General features: G+C 35.8%; 1 long non-coding RNA gene across 1 annotated transcript; it reads right to left on the reverse strand.

Annotated features, from left to right (window-relative positions):
* Positions 1 to 649: 649 nt before the first annotated feature.
* On the reverse strand, positions 650 to 25,721 carry LOC131396594 (uncharacterized). The gene is made up of 3 exons (XR_009216596.1): positions 25,584 to 25,721; positions 18,402 to 18,518; positions 650 to 728 (listed from the first exon to the last, which is right to left on the reverse strand). It is a non-coding gene; the product is annotated as an uncharacterized LOC131396594 (long non-coding RNA).
* Positions 25,722 to 27,924: the final 2,203 nt, after the last annotated feature.

Genomic DNA, 27,924 nt, shown 5'->3' on the forward strand with positions numbered 1-27,924 from the left:
AAAGGAAGCCTTCTTCCTAAAGGAAGAAGCCTGAAGATTTGTGAGAGAGTGTAGCCCATTCAGGAGATGGAAATATGTCAGTGGGCTGGTGCAGAGAATATGAGGAATGTCATAGGATAGGACCCAAAAAAGGTAATCAAAAGCCAGATCACAGAGAGCTTCATGAAAGACATTAAGGAGACTGGACTTGTTTGCTAAGGTCAAAAAAGTCATTGAAGGATATTGTAGCAGGATGGAGCATCATAAGATTTTCCATCAGCCTGAGTCGCTGAACAAATTTGAAACTAGACAAGAGTGTCACATCCTGCCGGCAACCGGGAACACCTATATTGGATTGCTCTGTATTGGGAAATAAACACTCCTTCCTTTAAACCGCTGAAGCTTGAGGGTGGTTATTACAACAGCAAGCAGTTTGCTGTCCACATAGAGTGAATAGAGGATCCTCATTGATGATGTGCAAATCATTCATTCAGCATTCAGAATGTAATGGCTAATTTCTCGATAAAAATCCTTATGTTAAATCCTATTGTTTAAATTTATTAAAATAAATAAGACAGTGTCTGCATTTGAGATACATGAAGAGATTTGACAGTGATAGGTGGGGAGAATGTTAAAAAGAGAAAGGAAGTTAACCTGTTACATACCTTAATAAAGAAAAGAATTGCTAGCTGGGACATCAGTTTGGGAGTTTTCTCTCCTCTTGGATATTCCTCTCTGATGTTCAGTATCTAGTAATGGGGGAGATGGGCTTTAGAAGTTGTTATATATATATGTGTATATATACAGTGTAGAGGTGTTTTAACTTTGTGCATACCGAAGAGGAACAAAAATTAAGCATATTATAAGATTGCATGCTTATACACAAATAATGGCTATTTTTAATGAAAAGTTTTCTGTACTAGCCAGGAGTAATAGTTATTGAGAGTATTGGTTTAGTTTGGTGGAAATGTGGAACTTCTTAAAATTAAACATATTTTTGACTAATTTTCTTCTACTTCTCTTCAAGGCTCTTCCAAGAACTGAAATAAGCCATAAAAGACCCACCTGTAGAATAAGGTTTCTATGAAGTTGTACAAATATGTCTTCATTTATTAATGATCAGTAATTAGATATCAATTATATAAATTTTAAAAGATGTCTCTTAAACCATATTAGAAAACTGAAATTCTTACTTTTATGAAAATTTTTCTGTGAAATATGAATGCTCAGTATTGTTGGTTATACCACCTAATACATATAGTTACAAAAAGATTTAAGTGCTACAAGATTAAAGTCTTATCTGTTACCACAGTGCCTTTAATTACATGAAATGGTAATGTTTTTCTCTTAGTAGATTGCGTTATCTTGGGAAGGTGCTTATACTGTAGATGGAAGTGTTAGTTGAATATAGAGTTTCCCTTTTTAGTGTCTAATAATAATCAGTGTAAACAGAGAAGTCAATTGAGGTTGGCAGGTTGGGGGAATAGGGTTGGAGTTTAGGCTGTTATCTGCAGAAGCAAATTGTACAGGCAAAAGCAATCAGCAAAGATCAATTTAGCCTGTGGAGTGGAGTTGCTGGTAAAATACTGCTCTACGTTTCACCTCCATTTATACTTGCCCTACAGGTTATTATTTATTACTGAAAATTATTACAAATTCTTAAGGGAAAATAGTGTAATTCATTTGAAGTGATGCTACACTATTGTGCATGCAGTATACTGGAATTCTTGCAATTACTACTCTGACATAGGGTAACGGGCTATTATTCAAGAGTTACTCCTTGTGGTTCCAACTTTAACAGATTTGTTTCTATTTGTTAATATATTATGCTTACTTATAGTCAACAGGAAAAATTGTTTTTAATTAAGTGAATTCTATGAATTATTATCTCTGAATATGTTTGTCTTTTGTAAAATGAGCTAACCATAGTGTTTAGCTTGATATAACGTGTAAAAAGCCATGAAGCTTTTTGGGCTAGCAAGTATTGAGGGAGTTTTCATCTGAATTACATTTCAGTAGTTGTGACATACTAGGAATCAACATTACGCACTTATTTCTAGGTGATATCACTATTACAACAGTGACACCATGATACTTACTTTATGTTGCAGGATGAATTGTGTGTGCATACTACATAATTACTGTCAGGAATGTATAAAGTGTTATTTTTCAAAAAATTTCTTCAAAAATTAAAGAAATACAGGGTAAATAATAACTAAAAATTTATTGCATAGCTGTGATGCACCTTACATTAAACTAAGAGCTATGTGGTGTACCAGTTGGGTGCAATGTATTGTTCCTTACAGTGGGGAAGACAATAGTAATGCACGACAAATAACTAGAGAAAGAAGACAAGAAAACAGTAAATCACATGGTAATTGAATACAGAAGTTCAGGGAAAGGCAAGGTGAGTAGAAGTTTTAGTATGTAGAATAATATGTCTTTAAGCAGTTTAAGCTTGGTTTGAGGTGACAGCATGAGTAACGTTGAAATAATTAAAGAAAATGCTCCATTCTGGACTTGTAGAACACCCAGAGCACGTGCATATAAGTTGCATGTAGCTTTGTGTGTTAAAGGAGCCAAAGGGTGGAGGAAACATATTGGTTGTCAGCAAGAAAACTGGTTGACCAAGTAGAGTGGATATGATTAGAGAAGGCTTTAAAAGCTATGGGACAAATGCACGTAAATCTCTATCCTATCTTATCTTTATCTACATACCTACCTACCTATTTATCATCTATCTATGTATCTATGTATCTGTGTATCTATCTATCTATCTATCTATGACCCAATTCAGAAGCTCTTGACTCCGTAGGTCAACAATGGAAATGCCTTTGTGAATTGGGACTGTTTTGGGGGTACTATAGACAGCAAATGAGGGTAAATTTTGACTTTAATATATTTTTGCTCCAAAAACATAGTTCCTCCACCCTAAACCTTCTGTTCTTAATGACTTAAATAATCTATGCAAGAAGAGATGATTTTTCTTTGGGCTTAAATTAACTGGTTGATTGACATATAGAAAAGAAGCTACCATTAATTAGCTATTATATTTTAGTCTTAAGGCTAGGCACGTCTCGTGTTTTATTATATAATTCTTCACAGCAATACCTGGAGTTATGTGTTTTTATCATTGAACATTAGGGATTAACATACTACTCAGCCACAAAAAAAGATAAAATCTTGGGGCCGGCCCTGTGGCATAGTGGTTAAGTTCGTGCACTCCACTTTGGCAGCCCAGGGTTCTCAGGTTCGGATTCTGGGCATGGACCTATGCACCACTCATCAAACCATGCTGTGGTGGTGTCCCACATACAAAATAGAGGAAGATGGGCACAGACATTAGCTCAAGGCCAATCTTCCTTAAGCAAAAAAAGAGGAAGATTGGCAACAGATTTTAGCTCAGGGCCAATCCTCCTCACTAAAAAAAAAAATATATAAAATCTTGCCATTTACAACAACATGGATGGACCTAGAGGGTATTATGCTAAGTGAAACAAGTCAGACGGAGAAAGACAAATACTGTATGATTTCACTCATATGTGGAAGATAAATAACCCCAAACAATAACAAACAAGCACATAGATACAGAGAACAGATTGGTGGTTACTGGAGGGGAAGAGGGTGGTGGGAGGACAGAAAGGGTAAAAGGGCACATTCGTATGGTGACTTTTGATGGTGAACATGATGTCGTCTATACAGAAGTCAAAATAAAATGACGTACACACACATGAAATTTATATAATGTTATATACCAATGTTAGCTCAATAATAATAATTTTTAAAAAAGCAATTAGGAACCTAAAGTTATCAAGCAAATCCAGCCCTCTCTAATTCCAGGATCTATGCTTTCTTTCATAATCAAGCTGCCACATCACATTGTCAGTGGTTAGACCTATTAAATATATCCATCTTTGCTTCACCCATTCTAAAATAATATGTAACACCCACTGTCCTGTTTTCCATAGCTTAGATGGGCATGTTGATACCAGGTGGCCCTGTATCTTAGCCTACAGTTGGTGGAACCAAAGGCAGGCACCTGATCTAGGTTGAGTCAAATGGTTTTTGTCACTACAGGAATTTGAATTAAGAGACACAGAGATGAATTGAGCTGATATTTGTAATTGGATCTATAAATGATGAGGTGAAGCCAGAAGCAATGCCATGAAGAGCATGGCATGTTGCAAGTGAAAGTTATGTGAAGCAGAAAATAAAAGTCTTAGAGAGGACGTAAATCTCTCGGGAGGAAAATGAAACAAATGCGGTTTGGGAAACAGAGGCATGCAGGGGTCTGTGTCTTTGTATGACTAAAAATGTCTTTATTAGATTCTCTTGCTTGAATAGACATCTGACTCTAGGTCAAAATCCTATTTTCATTGCAAGTTTCATTATTTTACAGTATCTTGTGGTACAGACAATAAGCTGTATCCTAGTTCATTTTTATCTCTTTGGAGGCTATCTGGTTTTTCTTAGTGGAAGGCTGTAAGTTTTGCTGTATTTTTTTGTAGTTGTTTATTAGTTGTTGCTGTTGAGGGCATATATCTCAATCAGCCACTTTGATTTAGGTGTGCAAAAATGGCATATGTCTTTAGTTTTATTTAATAAAACTCTGCACTAATAATTTTTAATGCAAATAGAAATATAAGGAACTTATACATAAGTAAAAGAAATTAACTGTACCCATCAGAAATAGATTTATTTTCTTTTCTTCTTCATAAAGGAGTGGTAATAAAATAATTTAAACCAAAGTTTTTGCTTGCCTTAAGTCACTAGGAAAACAACTATTTCCAAGACTCTTATAGATAACTATCATGTGTGAATATTGTATAAGAATATCAAGACAATTTATAACATTTATAAACAGTGAATCTAATGCATTTAGGTAATAACTCAACAGTCATAGCATGAAACCATTACTAGCTTTGGGTGCTCTGTATGTAAGAAATTATTTCTTTAGTATTAATATGAAATGTGACAGCAATTTCTGAGAATGTCTACTTGCAATAATAGTCTAATTAGAAATAATGAACAACATATCTGGAAGGGAGCAGTGGATTTTCATTTTATATGGCAATATCACAAGGCTAGAAGTATTTTGGAAAACCGGTACAATTTATTTGTCCATCTTTCTCATGTGTTTCCTTCCAAAGGTGTCTCATGCACAGGTAGACTATGTATAGAACAAGATTAGTGCTTAGGTGTTATGGGGATGATTCTACAGATGTTTGCGGATGGCTATTGGTCTATTTGGCCATACAGAAAGGGGGCACTTTTCCTTCCTCCTTTAAGCAAAGGTAGACTATGTTTCAAATGACAAGAAAATAAGAAGTGATAAGAGGAGGGATTGGAAAGAAGTGCCAAGGTTCTTTGAAAGATTCTAGTGAACTAAATTCTTTAAACCGCTATTTCTTCTTTTAACAAATATTTATTGAGGATGCCTGCTGTGTGCCAGGTACTCTTCTAGGTGTCCGGACTACATCAATGAACCAAACAGATAAAAATCCTGGCTCTTGCTGGGCTTAAGCTATTTCAATATGTCCATTTTCCTACACCCCATTGAAATACATCATAAATGTTTGGCAGCTTTCACTACTAATGTGCAAAATTTGATGTGTATTCATGCCTCTCCTTGAATCCTACTGATTCATTCAATTTTTTTGTTCCCTCAAATGTTAACAGCAGAGAGCTTGTAAATCCCTACATTTCTCAGACAGGACCACTTACGAAGACCCACGGCAGTAGCGCTCCAGAGAACATAGGAGACTGTCACAAAAGTGCTGATCCCTCTAGGGTACCATTTGTTGAAAGAAAAGCCATCTGTAAAATCAGGAAATTCGTAGACGTTGGTTTGCATATCTAGGTTGTGTAACTATGAGAAAACCATGGACATACTTGGAATTCCATGTGTATGTAGTACTTTATCAGGAAGGTGAGAAATAGGCAGAGAGTGTAAAGGAAGATAAAGGTGGGGTTATTGCCAAATCCATGTAAAATCTCAATCTAGAAATTTCCACGAGGTATTGTTGGCTCTACAAAGAAAGGCTTGGGAAGACACACATTTAAGGGGGTAAGAAAGCTCACCAAGAGCTAAAATAATATCATTGAGCCAAGATTTAAGTCTACACAAGGCACAAGGAAACTGAGAAAGTAAGAATATATAATTTTGTGTTGTTATATGAAGTGGTTCCTCGGGGCGCTCTTAGGGGATTTGAAAGAAATACACAGCACAGTACTTGTCACTAGAAGCAATGGGCTAGAGAGGATGCAGTGAGTGGTGGCACTGGGCAGTCAAACCAAGAGAATCAGGCATTGCTTCACGCTGCTGGAGACACTGGAGAGAAGGTCTCGCCAGCAGCGAACCACAGAGCTGTTGCCAGCAGCCAGCAGAATCCATAGCCGTCGAGAGGCATTGCTATTAAGCCAAGTTTTACACTAACATCTGGAAGCATTTGCAATATAATATCAAGAGGCAATGAAAGATACAGAACTTTATATGTAATACAATATTGAGAAATATGTATATGCTATCTATGTCCATACATAGGAAACGAAGAAAAGGAATACAGATTTTCTTCAATGATCATGATTTAATTTTATGATTATGAAAAAGGAAAAAATGACATTTTTTTTCTGTAGTTCAGTCTAATCAGTATCAAATTTTATGTAATACACACTCTATTTCTGATTTAAGTCCATCTTAATGTCCATTTGAAAGAGTTTTACGGTTTAGAGACTGGTTTGTTCTGTGCATCCAAGTGGATTATTAAAATATTAATGTAGAAGTGAGTGACAATTAACAATCCTATATTCTTTACTTTTATAACTGATCAAAGGAAGCAGTGAGGGGAAAAGAAGCATAACCACTTCAAATATATTTTTAAGAAATGCTTTAAACACTCTTACAACCATATGAGTGATTATGATTTGGGTCTAATGTTCATGGAAGCCAAAAGGAATTTATGGGGTTCATCACCATGTGCCTCCTTTTGGTAGAGGCCGGGGACAGAGACACATACCAGAGTTGCTTAATCCTGTGTAAAATGAGAAAATCCCATCAGAGAAATTAGTGATGCTTGTACCTAAGGAGTGTCAAACTGAGTTCCTTTGGAAGAGGGTTTCTGACAGAAAAAGGAAGTAGGGGAGGAATCTGTAGAATCAAAGTCAAGTGGTAGTAGGGGGAACGAGAGTTGCTAGGAAACTTTTCCTAAAAGACTATGGATTTGGCTTCTTTCAGACTAATGACTCTGGTGTCCTTTTCTTTAGAAGTGTTATCAGCCAAAATGGGCTGTGGCTTCCTCAGCCAATTTTTTCTTCTTTCTGTACGGAGCTCACCTTCAGTCTCTGGCTAATATCGTTTGCTGTTTTAATAAAGGGTTCATCCTTCACAGTTTATATCCTAGATGAAAGTAGATGTGTGCATGCTGACTACCAAATGCCTTGGCCATGAATCCGAAGAGCAGAAAGGGTGATGTCTAGACAGTGTCAGGGGAGGTAACCAGGTGAAAGGGAAGTTGACTGTGTAATCTATTTTAGAAAGCTGGGGGCCACCAGCTGTCCAGGGGGGTCAGGATAACTGTCCCCAAGCATGAAAGGGTATGTGCTTTCAGAGATTATCAGGGCAGATTTGAGTGTCTACAAAAATCTACATTAGGCAAATGATCTGTCAAGCAGTCAGTTTTAGTCTAACAGTAACCATAAAGAAATACTAAATAAAATGACAACGGAAAAAGCCAGCAATCAAAACTAGCTTCCATGTATATTAAAACCACTTAGTTCTCAGATTGAAATAGTTGATTAACAACACATAAGTGATGAAATAAATTGAAATAAAATAAGTCTTAACTTTGTGTGTGACAGATTATTAATCAATGCAAATCATCTAAGATAATATGTTCATTTGAATTAACATGGCAATCAATAAGGTAACAGATATTGGAATCCAATCTCTACCATAAACACTCAGTACTTTATCCATTCAAAAACATGTGGTGACCTCCCGCCTATGAACTTTTATGCAACCACTGTACCTTTCATCCTGGCCCAGGGGCTTGTTTTGCTGAAGGATGCAACATACAATCACGATGCCTTATTGGCCTAAACACAAATCAGTGAGGGCTGAGGTCTTCTTTTTTTAATTAAAAAAAACCCAGTTATTCAGTGACTCTTCCTGTGAAAAGCCTGCCCATCGTTTGTATTTATGACACACCTGGAACACAAAAATCTGAGTGCTTTCATCAACAAACTGACAAATGCTAGGGAAATGCAAAAGCAACTTTGACAGCAACGGTGAGACTGCATTTTCATTATTCAAAGAGGTTGCTAGTGTCAAGATTTGAGAAGTGGGAAGGAAGTACCATCAAAGAAAGAGGCCCAAAATTCAGCTGCTTTCTCAGGCTTTATCTAAAGGAATTGAGATGATTTTGTTGTGAATTTATTTTGTCTTATTTGACTTATATCTCAATTCAAGATAGAAAACATTGTTTGATGTCCTGTAGAATTATTTATTACTAATTTAATTTTTTATTTTAATTTTAATATTTATTACTAATTAATTTTAATTTAATTTTGTTACCTAGTTTCGTTTTAACTCTCTATTCCAAGATAAAGCCTCTGAATTCTATATTAAAACGCCATTTCTACCGTAAACATCATTGAGCATTGAAAGTCTGACCCAGTTATCTAATTCTATCCAGCCCTGATCTCGTGTTACTGGAGATCTTCAAGTCTTTACATGTCATATCTTTGACATTTATATGAAGTACTACAGAATGAGCTTAAAATGAAACAAGTGATACTTATGTGCAAAGTATAAAGGCTCTTTCTGGAAAGGTTCTTATCTTTTCAATAAACCATAGAATTTCTTGCCTATGTTTTTTCCTTAGGAGAAATGTTGACCTTGTTTAACACCACATATTGTTGACACTTAAGCTGTAATACAAGGGTTTGTTTTCTTTCTTGTAGCTGCTTTCTTTTATAAAATTAAAAAAGGAAACTTCTCCCTACTGACATCTAATTCTTATCATTTTCTGCTATTATTTGTTATTGTCAGAAAGTATATTCTCAAGGCCATCTCCAATGTTAAATTCACGTGGAAGGCCTTTTACTTCTTATAGCCATGGTACAATTGTATGTGTTCTCTGTACACCTGAAAGGAGAAACAAAATTACGGACTAAAGAAGTAGAAAAATTGAGCAGTATTTCAGGCGTAAAACAACTAACACACACTGGGCTCTTACTGTGAACCAAACACTCTTCTAGATACTTTAATTATATTGTTATTTAAATTGACACAAGATGCAAGGGAAGCTCAGAGAAGTTCATTGACTTGCCCCAGGTCATCCAGGAATTAGGTATGGGGTCATGAATTGAACATATGTGTGCTTGCAGAACCTGACATCTTACGACTATGCTATTTTCAAATATTGTTTTAAATGCTGACTATCTCATCTAGGTAAAGCACAAAACTAGGTAAATGAAAGGTTTAAAAAATCAAAGATGGGGCCCAGCCCCGTGGCATAGTGGTTGAGCTCAGCACAGTCTCCTTTGGCAGCCCAAGTTCACGGGTTTGGATCCCGGGCACAGACCTACACCACTTGTCAGCCATGCTGTGGCGGCAACCGACGTACAAAATGAGGAAGATTGGCACAGATCTTAGCTCAGGGCTAATCTTCCTCAAGGAAAAAAAGAGGAAGATTGGCAACAGATGTCAGCTCAGACTGAATCTTCCTCACTGAAAAAAAAAAAAAAGATGTAATTCACAAGAAATTCTAAAGAATTTTAACAACATGTAAGTAACCTTGTACCATTCTGTTTTACTCACCCATTTTAATCAAAGCTCTGAAAAAATTTGTGTCATTATATATTGACTTTTTTAAAGTGAATATACAGTGGACAACTTTGTAGCTTTCTTGTGGAGGATATATATAAAGAATAAGTTTTCTTGTTATATAAAAAGATCTTTAGTTTGTAGATACTTCTAATATTCCCTGAGATAGTAAACCATTTACTTTTCATTATTGATGTTACTTATATTTGAAAGATTAAATATTTCCTGATGTTTGGGAGCACATACCTAATATTGAAGTATATTGGAAGAAAACAATCAGAAAGCAGATAAAATATGAGGAGTTCTTTATATAATATTCTAAGTGGGATATAAGAGAGGGTCTCTGTGGAGTAAAATAAATGAGGATCAGTAGAACGATATAAATGCTTTTTACTGTGCTGTCAGACTTTTAAGCCAGGACAATAGTAATGTGGACATGACCATCCACTTAAAGAAATCCTCTGATTCCAGCTAAGATCTTGAAACTATTAAAAACGACGGGGTAAATCTCCCTTATTACGGATTGAATTATGTCCCTGCCAAGTTCCTATGTTGAAGTCCTAACCCCCAGTACCTCAGAATGTGACCTCATTTGGAGATAGCATCTTTCCAGAGTTGTTCAAGTTAACATGAGGTCATTAGGGTGGACCCTAATCCAATGTGATTGGTGTCCTTATAAAAAGGGGAATTTGGAGACAGACATGCATACAGGGGGATCCCCATGTGAACACGAAGACAGCCACCTACAAGCCCAGGAGAGAGGCCTGGAGCAGATCCTTCCCTCATGGCCCTCTGAAGGAATCAACCCTGCCAGCACCTTGATTTTGAACTTCTGGCCTCCAGAACTGTGAGACATTACATTTCTGCTGTTTCAGCCGCCCAGTTTGTGGCGCTTTCTTATGGCAGCCTGAGCAAACTAATACACCCGTATTATTCTTTCCTGGCATAATGGCAGGTCTCCATCATTATCTTTGTTACAAGATGGTTCAGCTGACTATTCCTTCAAGGTATTTTGTAAAATGACGTTGTTACTGCTGTAAAATGGAAAAACTAAAAAAAAAAAAATAGAAAAATTATCAAAATCAGTGAATACTCCAAAGTTCTTATGCTCACTTTTATTCACTGTCCTAACTTCTTACATTACAGAATAGTGCTTGATTGTATTTATGTTGCAGATTATACTTGGTTTGAAAGAAAATGATTTGTTTGTATATACATAAATCTGCACAATTCACTCCTCTATATTTTTATGTATTAAGAATAATTCTAATAAAATTTGAATTCAATGCAGTGACTATATTTTTTTACTTTGTTCATAATATTGTTTAACAATAAAACAATAAATGATTTTTTTAAACAATAATAATACTAAAGTCAATATAACATTGATCTTTTGTATGTTCTGTGAAATAAGAGTTGCTTTTATTTTCTGTTTTAACTCAGTTAATTGAAATAACTGAGATGGGATTAAGAGGATACAGATTCTATTTTAATCGTTTGCTTTTCTTCTCTACTTCTTATGATTTGAATATATTAAAACTGTAGAAACAGGATAATTCATCAGGGGAATGCATTTTAAAAATTGTTCTTACTATCACTTATAACTTCTGAAAACATGTTATTATAGGGAATTACACTTTACTGTACTTACAGACAGAAAAAAATTGTAACCAGACAGCCATTAAAACCAAATGTCTGGTTTTAATACTCTTTTAAAAAGTACTTCCATAAAAATCGTAAATAGTAATATAGAAGCCTTCCTCATTGTAAGGGCTGAGAGAAAGAAATTGTTATATATGCATTAAAATTTCGTTAATTGTTAGATATGCATTAAAATTTCGTTATTATCAAATGCCCCAGAACATATACATCTGCTGTCGAATGCCATAAAAAGTATTTGGAAAATATGAACTTGAATGTAAAATGCCACTTAAACCACCGTCTATTCCTATTCTGGCAAAACGCATTCAACAAATGGCAAAAAGGCATTCAGTTTTTATTCAGTAAAAGCTTGCTCTACAGCATTCTTTTCTGAATTTAATATATTTTTCTGAATGATCGCTTTCCTCTGTCATCCAAGTACAAAAAGCCTGTGGTAATTGTCATGGTGTCTGATTCATCGTCCAAAGTATCTTCACGGATAGTTTTAATTAAATCTGGAAATGTTCACTTCCACAACTGCCAGTGGCTCAGCATTCTCAGGCTGCAATCTTGGTATCCAGCCTATAATGGTGTCTCTTGCTGTGTTAAACAGCTATTCAGTATGTATAGTTGTTGGGTTTGACCTTTTCATCTTCTAGTGTTCAGATTAACAGAAGGGAGAGTGGCTGAGAGGCCTCGCTGATTAAATCTTTGTGCTTGATTCTTAATTCAGAATACGGTGGTAATAATAGTTCTTGGCTTAAGCGCAATCCATTTTAAAAGTTCTGTAATTGCTAAATTATAATAATCACAGTTATGTGAGATGACTGCTAGGGAGGAGATCAGGAAATGTGCTTTTCTATTTTAAAAGGATTTTTATTTCATCCATTTCAAAGCCTGCCTGCTTGAACAATATACAGCCAGTATTTCAATTATATAATTTTTAGGAGGCTATCACTGCAATCACTTACTTGGAAATAATAAAGAGTTTCCCATTCCATCACATCCTGCACTACGATAGCATGTGCACCAATCTTTTGGATCTACTGGAATTCAATCTCAAGACTAGCAAATTCATTGAAACTGGTTAGGCACTGGCTTAAAAAATAGATAGAATGAAAAAGTCTGTTTATTTCCATTTTCAAAAAATATATATGAATAATTACATACATTTAGTAAACTTTATGCTTAGTTTGGAGATCATCTCCCCTTGTGCAAAAATGACAATATCAGGGCTTCATCACATCAAAGGACCTTGCGTGTGGTCTAAGATACTAAATATGGCTTTTAACCCTGGGGCACTTGACCTACTGTTTTTTTCCAGTACTGTAAGCAGAACTAGAGTCTGAATGTTCCATCATTTTAACCCTTTGTAGCACCTTGGAAAATACACTCAAAGGTTTAAAATAATGTTTATGCTAAAAGCTTTGAAAGTATTTTGAAGATTAGTATTTAAAATACAATGTTTAAGAAGTTATTCCTAAACGGAAAGAGAATTTCACAATTTCATATAGCAGCAAATCTATACTTAAAGAAAATTGACTGACGTCTGAGTATCATAATACTGTAGTCCGAGAAAGAGTGATGTCAGACACGCTAGTGAGTTTCCCTAAATATTATGAGCTGATTAAATTAGCATATTTAAATAGTCTCGTAAATATTGATAAGCAATGAGTATAGCTCAAAAATATAAAACAATGGAAAAAATTCTGCATGAATTACAATGGTAATACTTGCAACAAGTCTCACAGAAAAATCATAGATTTTGAAACTTATATAGACCTTAGAGATTATTTTGATTCTCACATTTTTTAGATGATTAAACTGAAGTTCAGAGTTGTGAGGAGAATTGTCAGCAGCCACAAATCTAAATAGTAATAGAACCAAGACTGTCACCCATTCTTCCATTTCTAATATGTTTTCCCAGCCAAAAAAGACCTAGTTTAGAATCCCATGTCCACCATCCAATTTTTTAGGGACCTTTGGCAATTTACCTAAACCATACAGAACCAAGTTTTCATCATCTGTAAAGGATGAAAAAATATGAGAAGAGTTGATAAATGGTTTTAAATGCATGGTCATATTGTATATACTGAACATTGGTAGATATTACTACTATGAAAGATTATGTGACCTTGGCAAGTTTTTTTATTTGCATATAATTAAATAAAAAGAATAAATTAAGTATAGTCAATAATATTGTAATAATTTTGTATGGACAGATGATAACTAGACTTATTGTGGTGATCATTTCATAATGTATATAAATATTAAATCACTATGATGCACACCTAATAGGATATTGTATATCAACTATACTTCAAAAAAACAAAAACAAAAACAAAAAACTAAGGACTCTTTGGGCTTTTTCTGGATGAAGAGAATACATTTTTATATGGTGCCCCTTCTGTCTATAGAGACTAGGGTCCTAGGGGGCCTGAACTAAGTATTTGATCATTTAAAGGAAAAATTCTAATTCAACTCTGCTCCAGTGCATGGTATCACTCAATGGTAGAAAACCTGCAAAAGTGTCTCTTTAGCAGAGGAGTTTAGTGAGTAGTGGGAATGCAGATTTGAGACAAGAATTTAACTTCCGGTAAAAAGGTGGAAAGCTAAAGAGCTCTCTTTGTAAGAGAGGACAGGATTTTGGCAGCGCAGAACATTGTCTGAGGTGAACGAGAGAGATTCAAGGAGAGGAAATGCAACTAGCTAGAAACGTCTCATTGGGAAACGGCTCAATAATCTTCAGAGCACATCTGTCTAATATTAAATTTATTCTACTCAGGTGTATTTAATACTGCCATAGAAAGTAGAATTTGAAATTGGCTTGATCTTTTCTTTAACCAAAAATTATTATCAAAACTTCAGCTTTACAGTGTAATGCTAACAAAAATCAAAACCACCCTCTTAATGATATTTTGATGCAATTCGAATATTCTGGGCAAACTGAGAGAACCATGCCTAGGAATAGTCATTCCAAAGATTACAGTCTCTCCCCCTGCATTTTCTAAAATATAATCTGGAAAAAGACAACAGCAGCCAACCAGGTGACTGTTAGGGGACTGAAAAAGTGACCACAGAAGGTTCCCCACTGAATACCGTAGCTGCCGTAGTTGAAAAGCTTAACAGAGAGACGCTGCCCACAAAAGAGACCACTGTCTCCCAGGTGGGATGGTCCTGCCCTATCCTGTAAGAGCCTGTCTAGTGCTGATCTGCTCTCAGTCTGTGAATAGGGTGGCCATTCTACACTTAAAAAGATCATAGGCTTAAAGTCTCTGACAAAATAACGAAACACCAAATTGTAACAGGCTCTGTTTATGTTGGTTTTTGTTCCAAGCATGTTTATGCATGTGTCTGTGTATATAATCTTTATACAATATTTATGTGTAGGTTTATATTTTTATATTTATATATAATATTATATTTATATTTTATTTATATTTATACATGTGCATATATACATAATTCTCTCTCTACATATTTATATATGTCAATATATAAACATATATTTTTATCAGAAATCACCCTTTACTCCAAGATCCAGGCTTGAAGAACTCTCTGCCTGTCTTGTGACAGAAAGAAAAGAACAGAACAAATCCCACACTGAATCTTCAAAGTTCCCCTAATATTTAATTGGTCATAATAAGTCATGGGGCCAAGCCTGACATCAACGGGGCAGAAAAATATAATTATCTCCCAAGCTTGTTAGAGTAAGTAAATACAAAAAGTAATACAGTCTATCTCAAACATTAACTAAAGGTATATAATTTAGCAACAAGTGTACAATTTTTAGGTTAAAAAAATACTGAATCTAGCATTCTCTCTCCAGATGTCCTCAATGCCTAAGTTTGTACATGTGACTTAATGTTGGTGAAAAACGGAAATAAAAGTATTTTTTGAAAGAAAACATACATAATGTAAACAAATTGAGGTTATTATACCATTTACAAAATCTCAAATTATACTCCAAATTCTAGAAATTGTAGGGAAATGTGGGCCTCTCCCAATTTCTTACTAATTGATGAAGTTCAGAAAAGACAACTTCATATACTATTAAATTTAAGAATTATATATTATCAAGTGTAACAAATTAGAAATGTGCTGGACTTAGTCCAGCTAAGTCCAGCTAAGGTAGGAAATAACAGTGACATAAATAGCTTCACTGTGCAAAGTAGTGATTAACTGAGAAATGGCAGGAAATGTTTTTGCCCCACCCTACCATCTCTCCATATTGAGGGGCACGCTGCCTGTGTCAACTACGTGAGCGACCTGGATGGACAATCTCTCTGGGAAGTGGCGGTAAGCAGTACCCTAACCCTCAACTCTACTCCCACCTCCAGTTTTTATTCATCAATATAGAAACCACATTCCTTAGTACAAATGAGTTAGGAGGAGGGAAGGACAGGATTCTGAAAAGGAAGCATATATCCCAAAGTAAAGCAATATTAATGTGAGTGGCAAGAAAAAACTCTCCAGTTAATCAGTTGTTCAGCACCCGTTAAGTGTGAAGCACTGTGTCAAGACTTAAGGATAAAGTGAGAGGAAAAGCATATATAGTTCCTGCATTCTCAGATACCTAGAGAATAAAAGCAGGCCATTGATATTTAGGAATAAGTAAATATTTGCAAGTGGGATGGTGGAAACTCTGGAGTGGTATTTTTAAAGCAAAGGCATAAAGGATGAGTGAGAGTTAGCTAAATGGGATGAAGTGGGAAAAAGTGTTACAGGAAAGGGTCAGAAGCCCAGAACAGTGGCGTGAGGATCAGAAGCTGGTGGCCGCATGACCTACAAAGTAAACAACTGAGGAAGAGCAGCATAGAAGGTGGAGGTTAAATCGAGTTGAGAATGCAGAATTAACACATAATTCAACATACAATGGGTATCATGAGCAGGGCAGCACAGACGCTATAACACCACAGCATAAGGGATTTGACCCCAATCCTGGGAATCAGGGAACGCCTCCGTGGAAAAATGACACATACAGTGAGAAGTCAGTGAGGAAAATGGGGAGTAAGATATACTATTCTAGGTAGGGGTGACATTATGTGTCACAAGCTGCATTCCAGAGAAATGGACTCTGCCTGCAGCAGGTTATTAGGAAGTGCTCTCAGCATTAACGTCTGTGGAAGGGAAGAGACAGAAGAAGGAATGGACAGAAGTCAGGCTGTGGTGCAGTCTCAACAGAAGCCTCATCCAATCCTATTGGGGGCTTTGAAGTACAAAGACCCTTAAGAGTTGTCCTGAGTTGGGCCTAGAAAGTCAAGCTTGTATACCCCCTTGTCAACAAATAATTGGACGCAGGCTACTCTCGCTACCCCACCCCAAAGGGGGCACGATGTTGGGTGAAGCAATTCTTTTCAGCTGATGCAATCCCCACAGGGGTTGACAGTTGAGATACAGCTGCTGGTGGCAATTTCAGGAGCTGAAGTAGTAAATCCTTCGTTCCCGGAATGGGACCTGGGTAACACCTCACAGCATCCGCCACACCATGTTTGAAAGATTGGGAGTTACTTTGATATACTGAGAGAAATCTAGGATGACTAGCAAAGAGAGGTCCCAAAGGATGGTGGCAAAGCATAAGACTGTAAATAACATCAGAAGCTGGAATAGGAAGGACCTTGCAAACCATTTTAGGATTGTGGGCTTTAATTTACAGGCAAAGAGAAGCCATGGGGGCTTTTAAGTATAGGAGTGACATGGATAGATTTGAATTGAAAGGTCCCTTTACCAGCTTTGTGGAAAAAAGATTGAAGGAAGCCCGTAGCAATTCAGAGTAACCAAATTGAAGGAAGAGTCTAGGGGAGAGACAACGGTAGCCGGGCAGTAACATGTTAGTAAGGGAGTGGCACAGTTCCATATATGGCTCTCAAGTTGATGAACACTCCTGTGGAGATTAAGATTTGGCTGTAAAGTCTAGGAAATGGAGGAGATCATGATGGGAGTGAGGGGATGATTAGGAATGTAGAGATCCCAGGAAAGACACTCAGAAGTGTTCCAACATTTATTGGTCAACAAGAGAAAAGTGGACTGGCAAATTAGAGAGAAATTAGAGAAGTTGGAGGGAGGAAAACTAAAGTGGAGTTCAATGGAAAGCAAGAGCTGAGAGTCTTTCTTTGTTCAAAAAATAAAGAAGAGGATCTTTATGAAGCACAGTTGAAAGATAAAGTAAAATTAGGAGAGAAGTATCTACTACATTTGGCTGTAGAATAGGGGCTGGGAGCAGGAGATAATCTAGGAAAGGTGACTTTGTTTAGTTTTGAGAAGTTAGCATCTTTTTCCTCACTTTCATTTTCTCTGTGAAAGTATCTTAGCTAAGTCCGCTAAGAAAGTAAAAAGAGTTAGCATAGTTTGAAGCTAGAAGAGATTAACTAAAGTATGAAATATTATTTTTAGAGACAGAAAGAGAAAAACTATTAAAAAGATCAATTACCCTTGCTGGTCAATATTGTGTAACTAGCCGACGTTTCTGACGATAAAATTATAACACTGTAACACAATTATAAGTTAGTTGTGTTATTTTCTTATTTATTCATTTGTCTGTATTACCTGTATTACTTGAGTGTAGGCAAAGAGAAAAAAGTGGTGTTTAGTTGCATAAATGATAACAGAATAAAAAAGAGAATTAGAGTTTTGAGAAGACAGTGGCTGAAATGATGATCAGATCCAACCAAAGTTGAATAGGAAGGGAATTAAGGAAAGGGTGTAATTCCATTTTGTGGCAGAGACAACTTCTAAACTGCAAATATAGACAATTTTGAAACTAATGGCAGGACTTCAAATTAAACATGGCAGACCAAATATATTCCTTTACCTCCATCGTCTTTGAGACACCATGAAAATGACAGTAACATGAATTTCATAAAGTCATAAGTCTATAAAGGCAAAGAGAACCTGAGGGAAGAGTTGAGCAATAATACTTGGAAAGCTGAAGGCAGAAGACTGAGTGGTAACTAACCTGGCAGATCTAAGCAAATCTCATGACGTCAGCCCCAGGGACAGCACAGGAGCAGGCTGATTCAGGAACTCTGGAAAGCTCCGAATTTGGATGTACAAAGGACCTCTAGGAGTGGGGCTACCAAAAGACCAGAAAACAGGAATATTGGTCAAAATATGTCTCTACATTTTTATGGCATTAAGTACAGCGTCTTTCGACTCCCCACTTTTTGGTAAGAACATTAACAGGTCTATTCTTTCTTGTACCTCTCCTATCTCAGTGCTACTTCTCCACATCTCACATTCGCACTTGTACATCATACTTTACATTGCACTTTTTATATGTGAATTTCATATTTGCACTTTTATATTATATTATGACACATAGTGTGGTAATATAATTGGGGTATTAAAGGATGAGAATTAGGACTCTTTTATTACCCTCTTGCGTTTGGAATCAAGTGAATGAGGCAGAAAGAGAGAGAGAGAGAAAGAAGAAGAGGAGGAGGAGGAGGAGATTGAAATGTCTGCTATATGCTAATAGAAGCCGTACTGGAACACAGGAGGCCAAAGCTAACTAATTCAGACCAGACTGAAGAACGACTTCAGACCTTCCCTGAGGGAGCAGAGACTGCCCTAACATGAGCAAACGGTATGGAGAGAGAACGTCAACCAAGATGTGCCTTCTCTGAAAGTGAGAGGGAGGAGGAAGGGGAGAAAGAGGAAAATGCTGGGCTAAGCATAAGCAACTTGCTCTCCTAGGCACACCCATCAGATAAGTTACAGGGTTGGGTGGAAAGGAGAGAACTTGGAGAGTTTCTCCCTTATTTTTCACACTTAAGAAGTCAAATGAGAATTCTTGTCCCTCTATGGCAACATTAGAAGTGGGGATAAGTGTTCTTTCAAACAATTATAAAGTTAAAGGTTAATGATGTTTAGCTATTTTAACTATGTGAATATTGTTTGCTGTAGAGTCAAGTAGTATACTATGAATGTGTTCTGTTCTTTGTGCCTTTTACAATTTTTGTTTATTTTGTTTTTATTTCTTCTTTTTAAACTTTCCTTTGGCTCTCCTGGAATCAGACCAAACCTTCAACATAATCCTAGCTGTATGAACTTACTTTCCTGATCTGTTAACAGTGATGCTAATGGTATAGCCTTTGTAGAGATACTGTGATGATTAAATGAGTTAATATACATAAAATGCTTAAAACACTGCCTAACACATGGTAAACATTCAAAGTGTTTGCTATGATTCTGCCTTTAGTGTGGTATATTGTGTCCTTTCAATTTCTCAAGTCATATAATATTATCTAAATCATATAGATGTAGATAAAACTTTCCCCAAAGATTTCTGCCAGAGTCTTCTGTTCTCCTGCTCCAAGCTGGACAAACTGTGATATGTGCCTGGAGACCAGTGGTCTCTGGGCTTTCCCTCTTGGGTTTAGTACATTGGACCTCAATGGTCCTTTTTTTATTGCCCCTCATTTTACTAAGTACATCTTTAATAACAAGAAGGTGTGTGAATGAGGTAAATTCTCAGGCTTTGTAGGTTGAAAAAGTCTTTATTTTCTTCTCACTTTAGTTGGTAATTGGGTCACTATAGGTTTTCTATTATTTTCCCCCTTATCTTTTAAGGCACTGTTTTTTCTTCTAACAGCCAACTTTGATGATGAGTGGTCTGTTTGCAGTCTGAAAAAGGTTCATTTGTAAGCAATCTGTTTTTCATTTCCTTTATAGAATCTTTTAGGAATCTCCCTTTTGTTATTGGTAATACGACATTTCAGAGTGTGGGTCACTTATTTTTATTCACTTTGTTCAACAATTTATAGAATCTTTATTTTGATGACAAATACTTCCCTTCAGCTTTGGTAAATTATCTTCTATTATTCTTCCCCTTACATTTTTTTTCTAGAACTCTGTTAGTCAGATGATACCTCTCAAGTAAAAATAATTCCCTTGCTTGAAGTATATAACGTATAATATGTAACATATAATATTAATATATAATATAATAAATGATATTATATAATGGGATAAATGATATGATAAATGATATAATATATATGCTTGTATTAAAGATATTTCTTCAGCTTTAACTTCTAACACAGTTGTAATTAGTTTCTTTTTATTTAGGTAATTGGAATTTTTATTGTTCAAGAAATCCTTCTTGTTCTCTCAATGTACTTCTCACAGCATTGAGTTTACTAATCAATTTTCCTCAAAGTTTTTGTTTGTTGAATCATGTGCACCTTCTCCAATCAATTTTTTTTGTTTGTTTTGATCGTTCTTTTCCATGATGCAGGCTTTCCTTGAATATCTAGCAATTCCCGGTCATGAATTGATACTTAATATAAGGTGATACAAAGGATGATTGCAGTTCATATGTTTGTGGACAGAATTTTCAACAATCTGTCTCACTTTGGAACAAGCAGGCTATTTTAGTGAGGCTATTAAGAGCAAGAATTCAGAACACTTTACTCTGGGGTACTAAAATTGCCTTAGCTCTCCCCTTATAGTTTAGTTCAATTTTGTTTTATTTTGTTGCTTTTTGGGAGATAACCATCAATTGTTTTAGCAGAGACTTAGATGTCATGTGGCTTTCATTTTTCTCCAGGGCCTGGGAGAGTAGTGGACTCATTGCCTCTTTGCTGTTTAAGCCTTCAAACAATACCTCTGTTTCCATCTCCATTCCTCACTCTTAACTTCTGTTATGCTTTCAGTCTTTGAATTTGTAGTCTCCTTGGGCATCTGCTAGATGGTCTGGCTGCCTACCAGAATTCTAGGTGATGTTTTCTTAACTCTGCCTTACCAGAATTAGTTGAAATCTCTCTTTCATTGATGACTTGCATTCTATTTTTTTAATTCTGGAATTATATTGTTCTTTGTACACTTATTCATAATAATTTTAGTGTCTCAGGAGAGATATAGAGTGAACATATGTGCTCAGCCTGCCATCTTTTTTTTTTTTTTGGTGAGGAAGATTGGCACTGAGCTGACATCTGTTGCTGATCTTCTGCTTTTTGCTTGAGGAAGATTGACACTGAGCTAACAACTTTGCCAGTCTTTCTCTATTTCGTATGTGGGATGCCGCCATAGCATGGCTTGATAAGTGGTATGTAGGTCTGCTCCCGAGATTCAAGCCTGCAAACCCTGGGCCACTGAAGTGGAGTGCATGAACTTAACCACTATGCCACCGGGCCTGCGCCAGCATGCCATCTTGACTGAGGCCCACGTTTAATTTGAAAACACTGAATGTATATGGAACGTGGACTAGAATAGAGGAAAAACAGAGAGTGGAGACTAGTTAGAAGCCTCGTCCAGATGAGATGATGGTATGTTGAACTAGACAGGCTACTGTGGAGATATGGAAACGTGTATGGACTCAAGTATTTTGCAAGTGAAATTTACACTATATTATTTAGTGATTTGGTAAATCAATTCACGTTTACATGGTTCAGGTTTTTCTTCATAGTTTTAGTAGTTCTCTGTTAGCTTTCGTTTTTCAGAATGAAAAGGTGATTCTAATCCTTTAAATCTCACTTTATAAAGCAATAGCAATATTTCCTTTATTAGTTTAGTTAATCATCTATTGTTCTTTTCCTCTGTTATATTTCTTTTTTATTTTTGATGATTTTATTTATTTATTTTTCCCCCAAAGCCCCAGTAGATAGTTGTCTGTCATAGCTGCATATCCTTCTAGTTGCTGTATGTGGGACGCGGCCTCAGCATGGCTGGAGAAGCGGTGCGTCATGCGCGCCCGGGATAAGAACCTGGGCCGCCGGCAGCGGAGCGCCCGCAATTAACTGCTAAGCCATGGGGCCGGCCCCCTCTGTTATATTTCTTAATGAATGGAAATTATAAAGGCACACAGTATTCCAGGTGTTGACAGAGGTTATATTTGAAAATTATGAGAGTGTAGTCCCTGTTGCCCCTGATATTGCACAGCTGGAGGCAACTCCTGAACCAGTCTTGACCAGGTCAAGGTAACATAAGAAGCTTCAGTCCCAGTGGGGCTGGGAAACTCTTGGTAGTTATTTCATTTCCAAGGTCTAAAGGTATACAGCTGTGGTTCAGATTCTCTAAATCCTGACCTTTTAACTAACATGGCTACAGATATCCTTTGGGAAAGATATACTCCTAAGATAAAGCCAAAACAAGATTTTATAATGAGCTTGGATTTAGTTTTAAAGTCTTGGTTGGGACCCCACTAGTCCTGGTGATCTGCATTGCACCACATCAGAGGGTACCACAGCAAGTATTTTTCACATTAGGCTTATGCTAAATAAGTCCTGACAGCCTTCTCAAGTAAGGGGCTCTTCCTGAGTAGGAGGCATCCAAAGACCATATTGTTATATGAGATTTACTGATGACAGTGACAAGGAAGCAATCCGAAAAGATAAATTTTGAAAAGTATAGAGAAAAAATTGACCAATTATCATTATTATTATTAAAGAGAAATCCTTCCTCTTATTACTTTAGCTCATTCAATGTCATTGTATTTGACCCATCTATACAAGAGTCCCATTTTTGTGAAAATGGAAGAAGGAGACAGAGAATTCAAGTTCCTGTTAGAGATAGGTGTACTAATGACATTAACTAGAATTGACAGGAGAAATTTGAAGCCAATAATAATAACTCAATAGCGAACTCAATAGCAAAAGCAAACTTGATTAAAAAATGAGCAGAGGACCTGAATAGACATTTGTCTAAAGAAGACATGCAAAAGGCCAATAGATACATGAAAATGTGCTCAACATCACTAGTCATCAGGGAAATGTAAATCAAAACCACAATATCACCTCACACCTGTTAGAATGCCTATTATCAAAACCACAGGAGATAAAAAGTATTAGCAAGGATCCAGGAGAAAAGGGAACCCTCTTGCACTGTTTTTGGGAATATAACTTGGTTTAGCCACTATGGAAAATATACAGTTGGTATGGAGGTTCCTCAAAAAATGAAAAGTAGAACTACCGTATGATCCAGCACCCCCACTTCTGGGTATTTCTGAAGGAAATGAAAACAGAATCTCAAAGAGATATCTGCACTCCCATCCTCATTGCAGTGCTGTTCACAATAGCCAAGATATGGAAACAACCTAAGTTGTCCAACTATGGACGAATGGATAAAGAAGATGTTGTATATAAACATACAATGGAATATTAGTCAGCCATAAGAAAGAAGGGCATCCCACCATTTGCAACAACATGGATGGACCTGGAGGGTATTATGCTAAATGAAATGAGTCAGACAGAGAAAGATAAATACTGTATGATATCACTTATACGCGGAATCTAAAAAAGCTGAACTCATAGAAACGGGGATTAGAATGGTGGTTACAAGGGGTTGGGAGGGTGGAGGAAAAGGGGAGATGTTGACCAAAGAATAAAAACTTCCAATTATAAGGTGAATAAGTTCTGAAGATTTAATATACAGCATAGTGGTTATAGTTAATAATACTATATTATATACTTGAAAGTGCTAAGAGAGTAGCTCTTAATTATTCTTACCACAAAAAAGAAATGGCAATTATATGACATGATGCAGGTGTTAGCTGATGATATGGTGGTAATCATTTTGCAAATCAACACGTTGTACACATTCAACTTGCACAATGTTAGAAAGTAATTATATCTCAATAAGGCTGGGGAAAAAAAGAAAATACATACATAGAGCTTAAAATAAAAGAAAAAGCTTAAAATAAAGTATAGAGTTGAAAGCTATAGATTAGGAAGCTCCATTTTCAGGATCCACATCTAAATTAGCAAGCAGAGTAGAGAAGAACAGCAAAGTGATAAGAGTAAACCAGAAGGAAACAAGGAAAGATATTTATTCATAAAGGAAGAGAGGATAATTTACGTTGATAAATTCTATGAAAAGGTCAAGAAAGAGAGATTTAGGAAGAGCCATCACAATAAGCTATTTAAAAGTTACTTGTGAAAAAAGAAAAAAAAAAAAATCACTTAAAGACTTTTTAGGGTGATTCCCTTCATTATTTTTACTCTGTGTGGCTTAAAAAAGCATAATTGTAACCATATTGAACATATAATTTCAATGTTCTAATTGAAACATTAGAACAATGCAATTAACATTGTATAGTCTGTATTTTATGTAAACAAACAGATTTGGGAAATATATATGATGCTGGCATAACACTGCACTGAATGGATAAATCATAGTTCAAGATTCCCTGAAAATGGACATTTAATTTGCTTCCAATTTAGGTTATAATTAGTATTTCTTATATTGTCTGGTATATGCTAGTTTTCTCTACTGAGGATTATTTCCTTAAGAAATAACTCCAGATTTATAATTATTAGGATAAAAATTTAACTGTTTTAGAGGCTCATGATTTACATCACTAAATCGCTTTGCATTTATACTGCCTTGAGCAATGTACATTGGTGCATATCTAGCAATACTTCTACGACTACAGAGTATCTTCAGTGTTTTAAATCTTTGCTAGTTAAGTGAATATCCTGTCTTCTCTTTCTACACACTGCTTTAATTGGGAATGAGGAACAGAGACGTTGTGCTGTGGCCTCCTCAGATAGGCTACCACAGATTGCTGGAGTTTTATAGATGGTAAACTCCAAATACATAATTAATAGGAAAAAAATGTGGAATATAAAGACTTCATTTTAATATCTCGTAAATTATGCCCTTATTCTCCTGCATTCTGCTTCTATTACATACCTACTTAAATCTGTTTTATGCAGCAAGTAATTGCTGTAGGAAAATACGTATCTTAGGAAATTTCGTGGACAACAAACTCTGGTGAGTTATGATGTTTTAGGAAATGGAGGTGGAAACTTAAATTTACTAAAGTTGCTTAGCTTACCAACAGATTGAAATATTAACGTATGGGGAAAGATTTATAGATTACTATCAATATACTTAGAGAAAAACGAGTTGGTAGTTATATGTTAGCTGCTATTATGTAAACAAGAAACAGTGGAACTCACAAACAGATAAAAATGAAGAAAAAAGGAGATAGATACTGAGGAAGGGAAAGCAATTTCTACAGTGGTGGGTATTAGCAACTCATGTGAACTCCTCAGTGCTAATCTGAAACGTATATAATTGTTTCTCAGCCAAACACAAAACAACAGATTAAAAATTAATTATTGATGCTTTGCTTTTGGAACAGACTATTGAAATGAGATTACTGTTTTTGGAGAAAAACAGGCCCAATAATTACCTGAAAACAGTACTGACAGTGATAAAGTATTGTCTGGCTCTGACTCTTCCTTAAGGTGATGATTTTTCCCCATTCAAATTTCCAAAAATATGTGGAGGATCAAACAAAGTAAGTGTATATATGGATGATTTCACTCAAACACCTTCTGTGGAATCTGTTGACAAGAAAAATAGCTTAATAAAAAGAAAGAGAGGTAGAAAAACTTGGAGGGAGAAAGATATTAAGTAAAAAGAAAACCTAAAAGATTAACAAACTGTTGAATCCAGAGGTTTATCTGAACCTTTCAAATTAGACTTTCTTCAAGCGACTGTCAAACAAAAAGGACCATATACACCATATCACTTTAACATGAAATTGGCATAAATTATTTTTTATGTGGTGCTTATGGTATCAGTTTTTATTAATCATCATCTCACATCTACTTTATTTTCTCAGAGTGAAAGGTCTTAAAAAAGTGTGTCTTCCTCTGTTGAATTTCATTCTTTTTACTTTCTTATATTCTTTCTTAATATCAATGGAGATGATCATTCTCTAATATATATATATATAACTATAATATATATATATTTAAAAAAAATAAATTACCCTAACAGCACATTATGAGAGGAAATGAAAAATAAAACGTAAAGTTTTGTATATGAGGTATTTGTCTTATACAAATAATTGGCATTTATAAAATATGAATCCTTCATCCTCAGATGCTTGATTTACTGTGGAGAATATTTCCTACAGTAGAATTGCTACATATATCCCACACTATTTAAAATTATCATTCATTCTTTTATATATTTATTCCACAAATATATACAGAGAATGTACCATGTGCGAGGAACTGAGCTAGGAAATCAAACTTAAATAAGATACAGTTCCGTTCCTCAAGGAACTTAAGGGATCTGTTTTTGTCAAAATAGCCAAATTTTGCAAGAGTAGTCTGGAGGCATGGAGATCCTGGTAAGGCCAGGACCAGCCAAATGTGATGTAGACAATTTCTGATCAGTACATCTAATACATCACTTGTGCAGGACCACTTTTCCCATTCAGTGGCCTCCCCTCCCTATTTAAATGTGCAGTGCACCCTCCTCACCACATTGTCTCACGCAAAACTTGATTTTTCAGAAGGACTACATGTTGTCGTAAATTACTTAGAATGATTGATATCAATGAATTCCTTCTCTGAGAATACTACTTTTCAAAGCAGAGCTCAAATTGTAGAAATCTAGTCTTTAATCACCATTGGAGAAATGTTGATTATCCCAATCAGGTAGGGAATCTTTAGTGCAGGCCTAAAATTTCACTAACTATAGCCTTTGTAAACTGAGCCAGGTAGGAGCCAGCACGTGTCTTATTCCCTGCCTCTTACCCATTCTTTGTTACTGCTTTCTATCCTGAGTTCTGACCTAGCCCTGGTTTCCCAATGAGTAGCAGACCTAGTAAAAATAGAAACGCACACACACACACAATCTGGTTTTAATAAATTGGAGAAATGAGACAAATGCCCAGTGTCTCCCTACTTCAATCATTCAAATTTATTTTTTAAAAATTATAATGGCTGTCTAAATTGTATTCCTTCATGGTTTTTTACTGAACATGTAGAGGTAATCTAAGATGAATTCTATTTGTATGAAATTATCAGATTTCTAATGTCATCCTCCTGCTAATGAGGTTGACTGACTGTTTAGTTAATTCAAATGAGGAAAATCCTTCCAACTATCAAGATGATCAAAAAACTTAGTTCAAATGAAGATATTTCCAATGAAAAAAGATGAAACAATTTGAGGAAAAAAAGAAAAGATAGTTTTATTAGTTTTCTATTGCTGCCATTAACAGATTACCACAAGCCTAGTGAGTTAACACAAATTTATTATCTTACAGTATTGTAAATCAGAAGTCTGACACAGGTCTCTGCAGCCTAAATCAAGTGTCCACATCACTGCGTGCCTTTCTAATGGCTCTAGGGTAGAATCCATTTCTTTGCTCTTTTGAGTTGTTAGCAGAATGCAATTTCTTGTCCTTATAGGTCTGGGGTACCCATTGTCTTGATGATTGTCAATTAGAGGCTGATTATAGCTTCTACAGGCCGTTTCATTCCTTGGCTTGTGGCCTCTTTTCTCCGTCTTCAAAATCAGCAATAACAGGCTGAGTCTTTCTCACTTCTCATCCCTCTTACTCATTCTTCCTTCATTTTGTGCTCTTAAGGACTCCTGTGATTAGATGGTACGCACTAGATAATCCAGGATGAGCTTTCCCTCTCAAGGTCTGTTCTTACCTAAATTACATTTGCAAAGTATCTTTTTCCATATAAGGTAACATATTTATAGATTCCAGGGATTCTTTGGGGGAC

This window comes from Diceros bicornis, chromosome 33, assembly GCF_020826845.1.
Source record: "Diceros bicornis minor isolate mBicDic1 chromosome 33, mDicBic1.mat.cur, whole genome shotgun sequence".
Classification (NCBI taxonomy): Eukaryota; Metazoa; Chordata; class Mammalia; order Perissodactyla; family Rhinocerotidae; genus Diceros; species Diceros bicornis.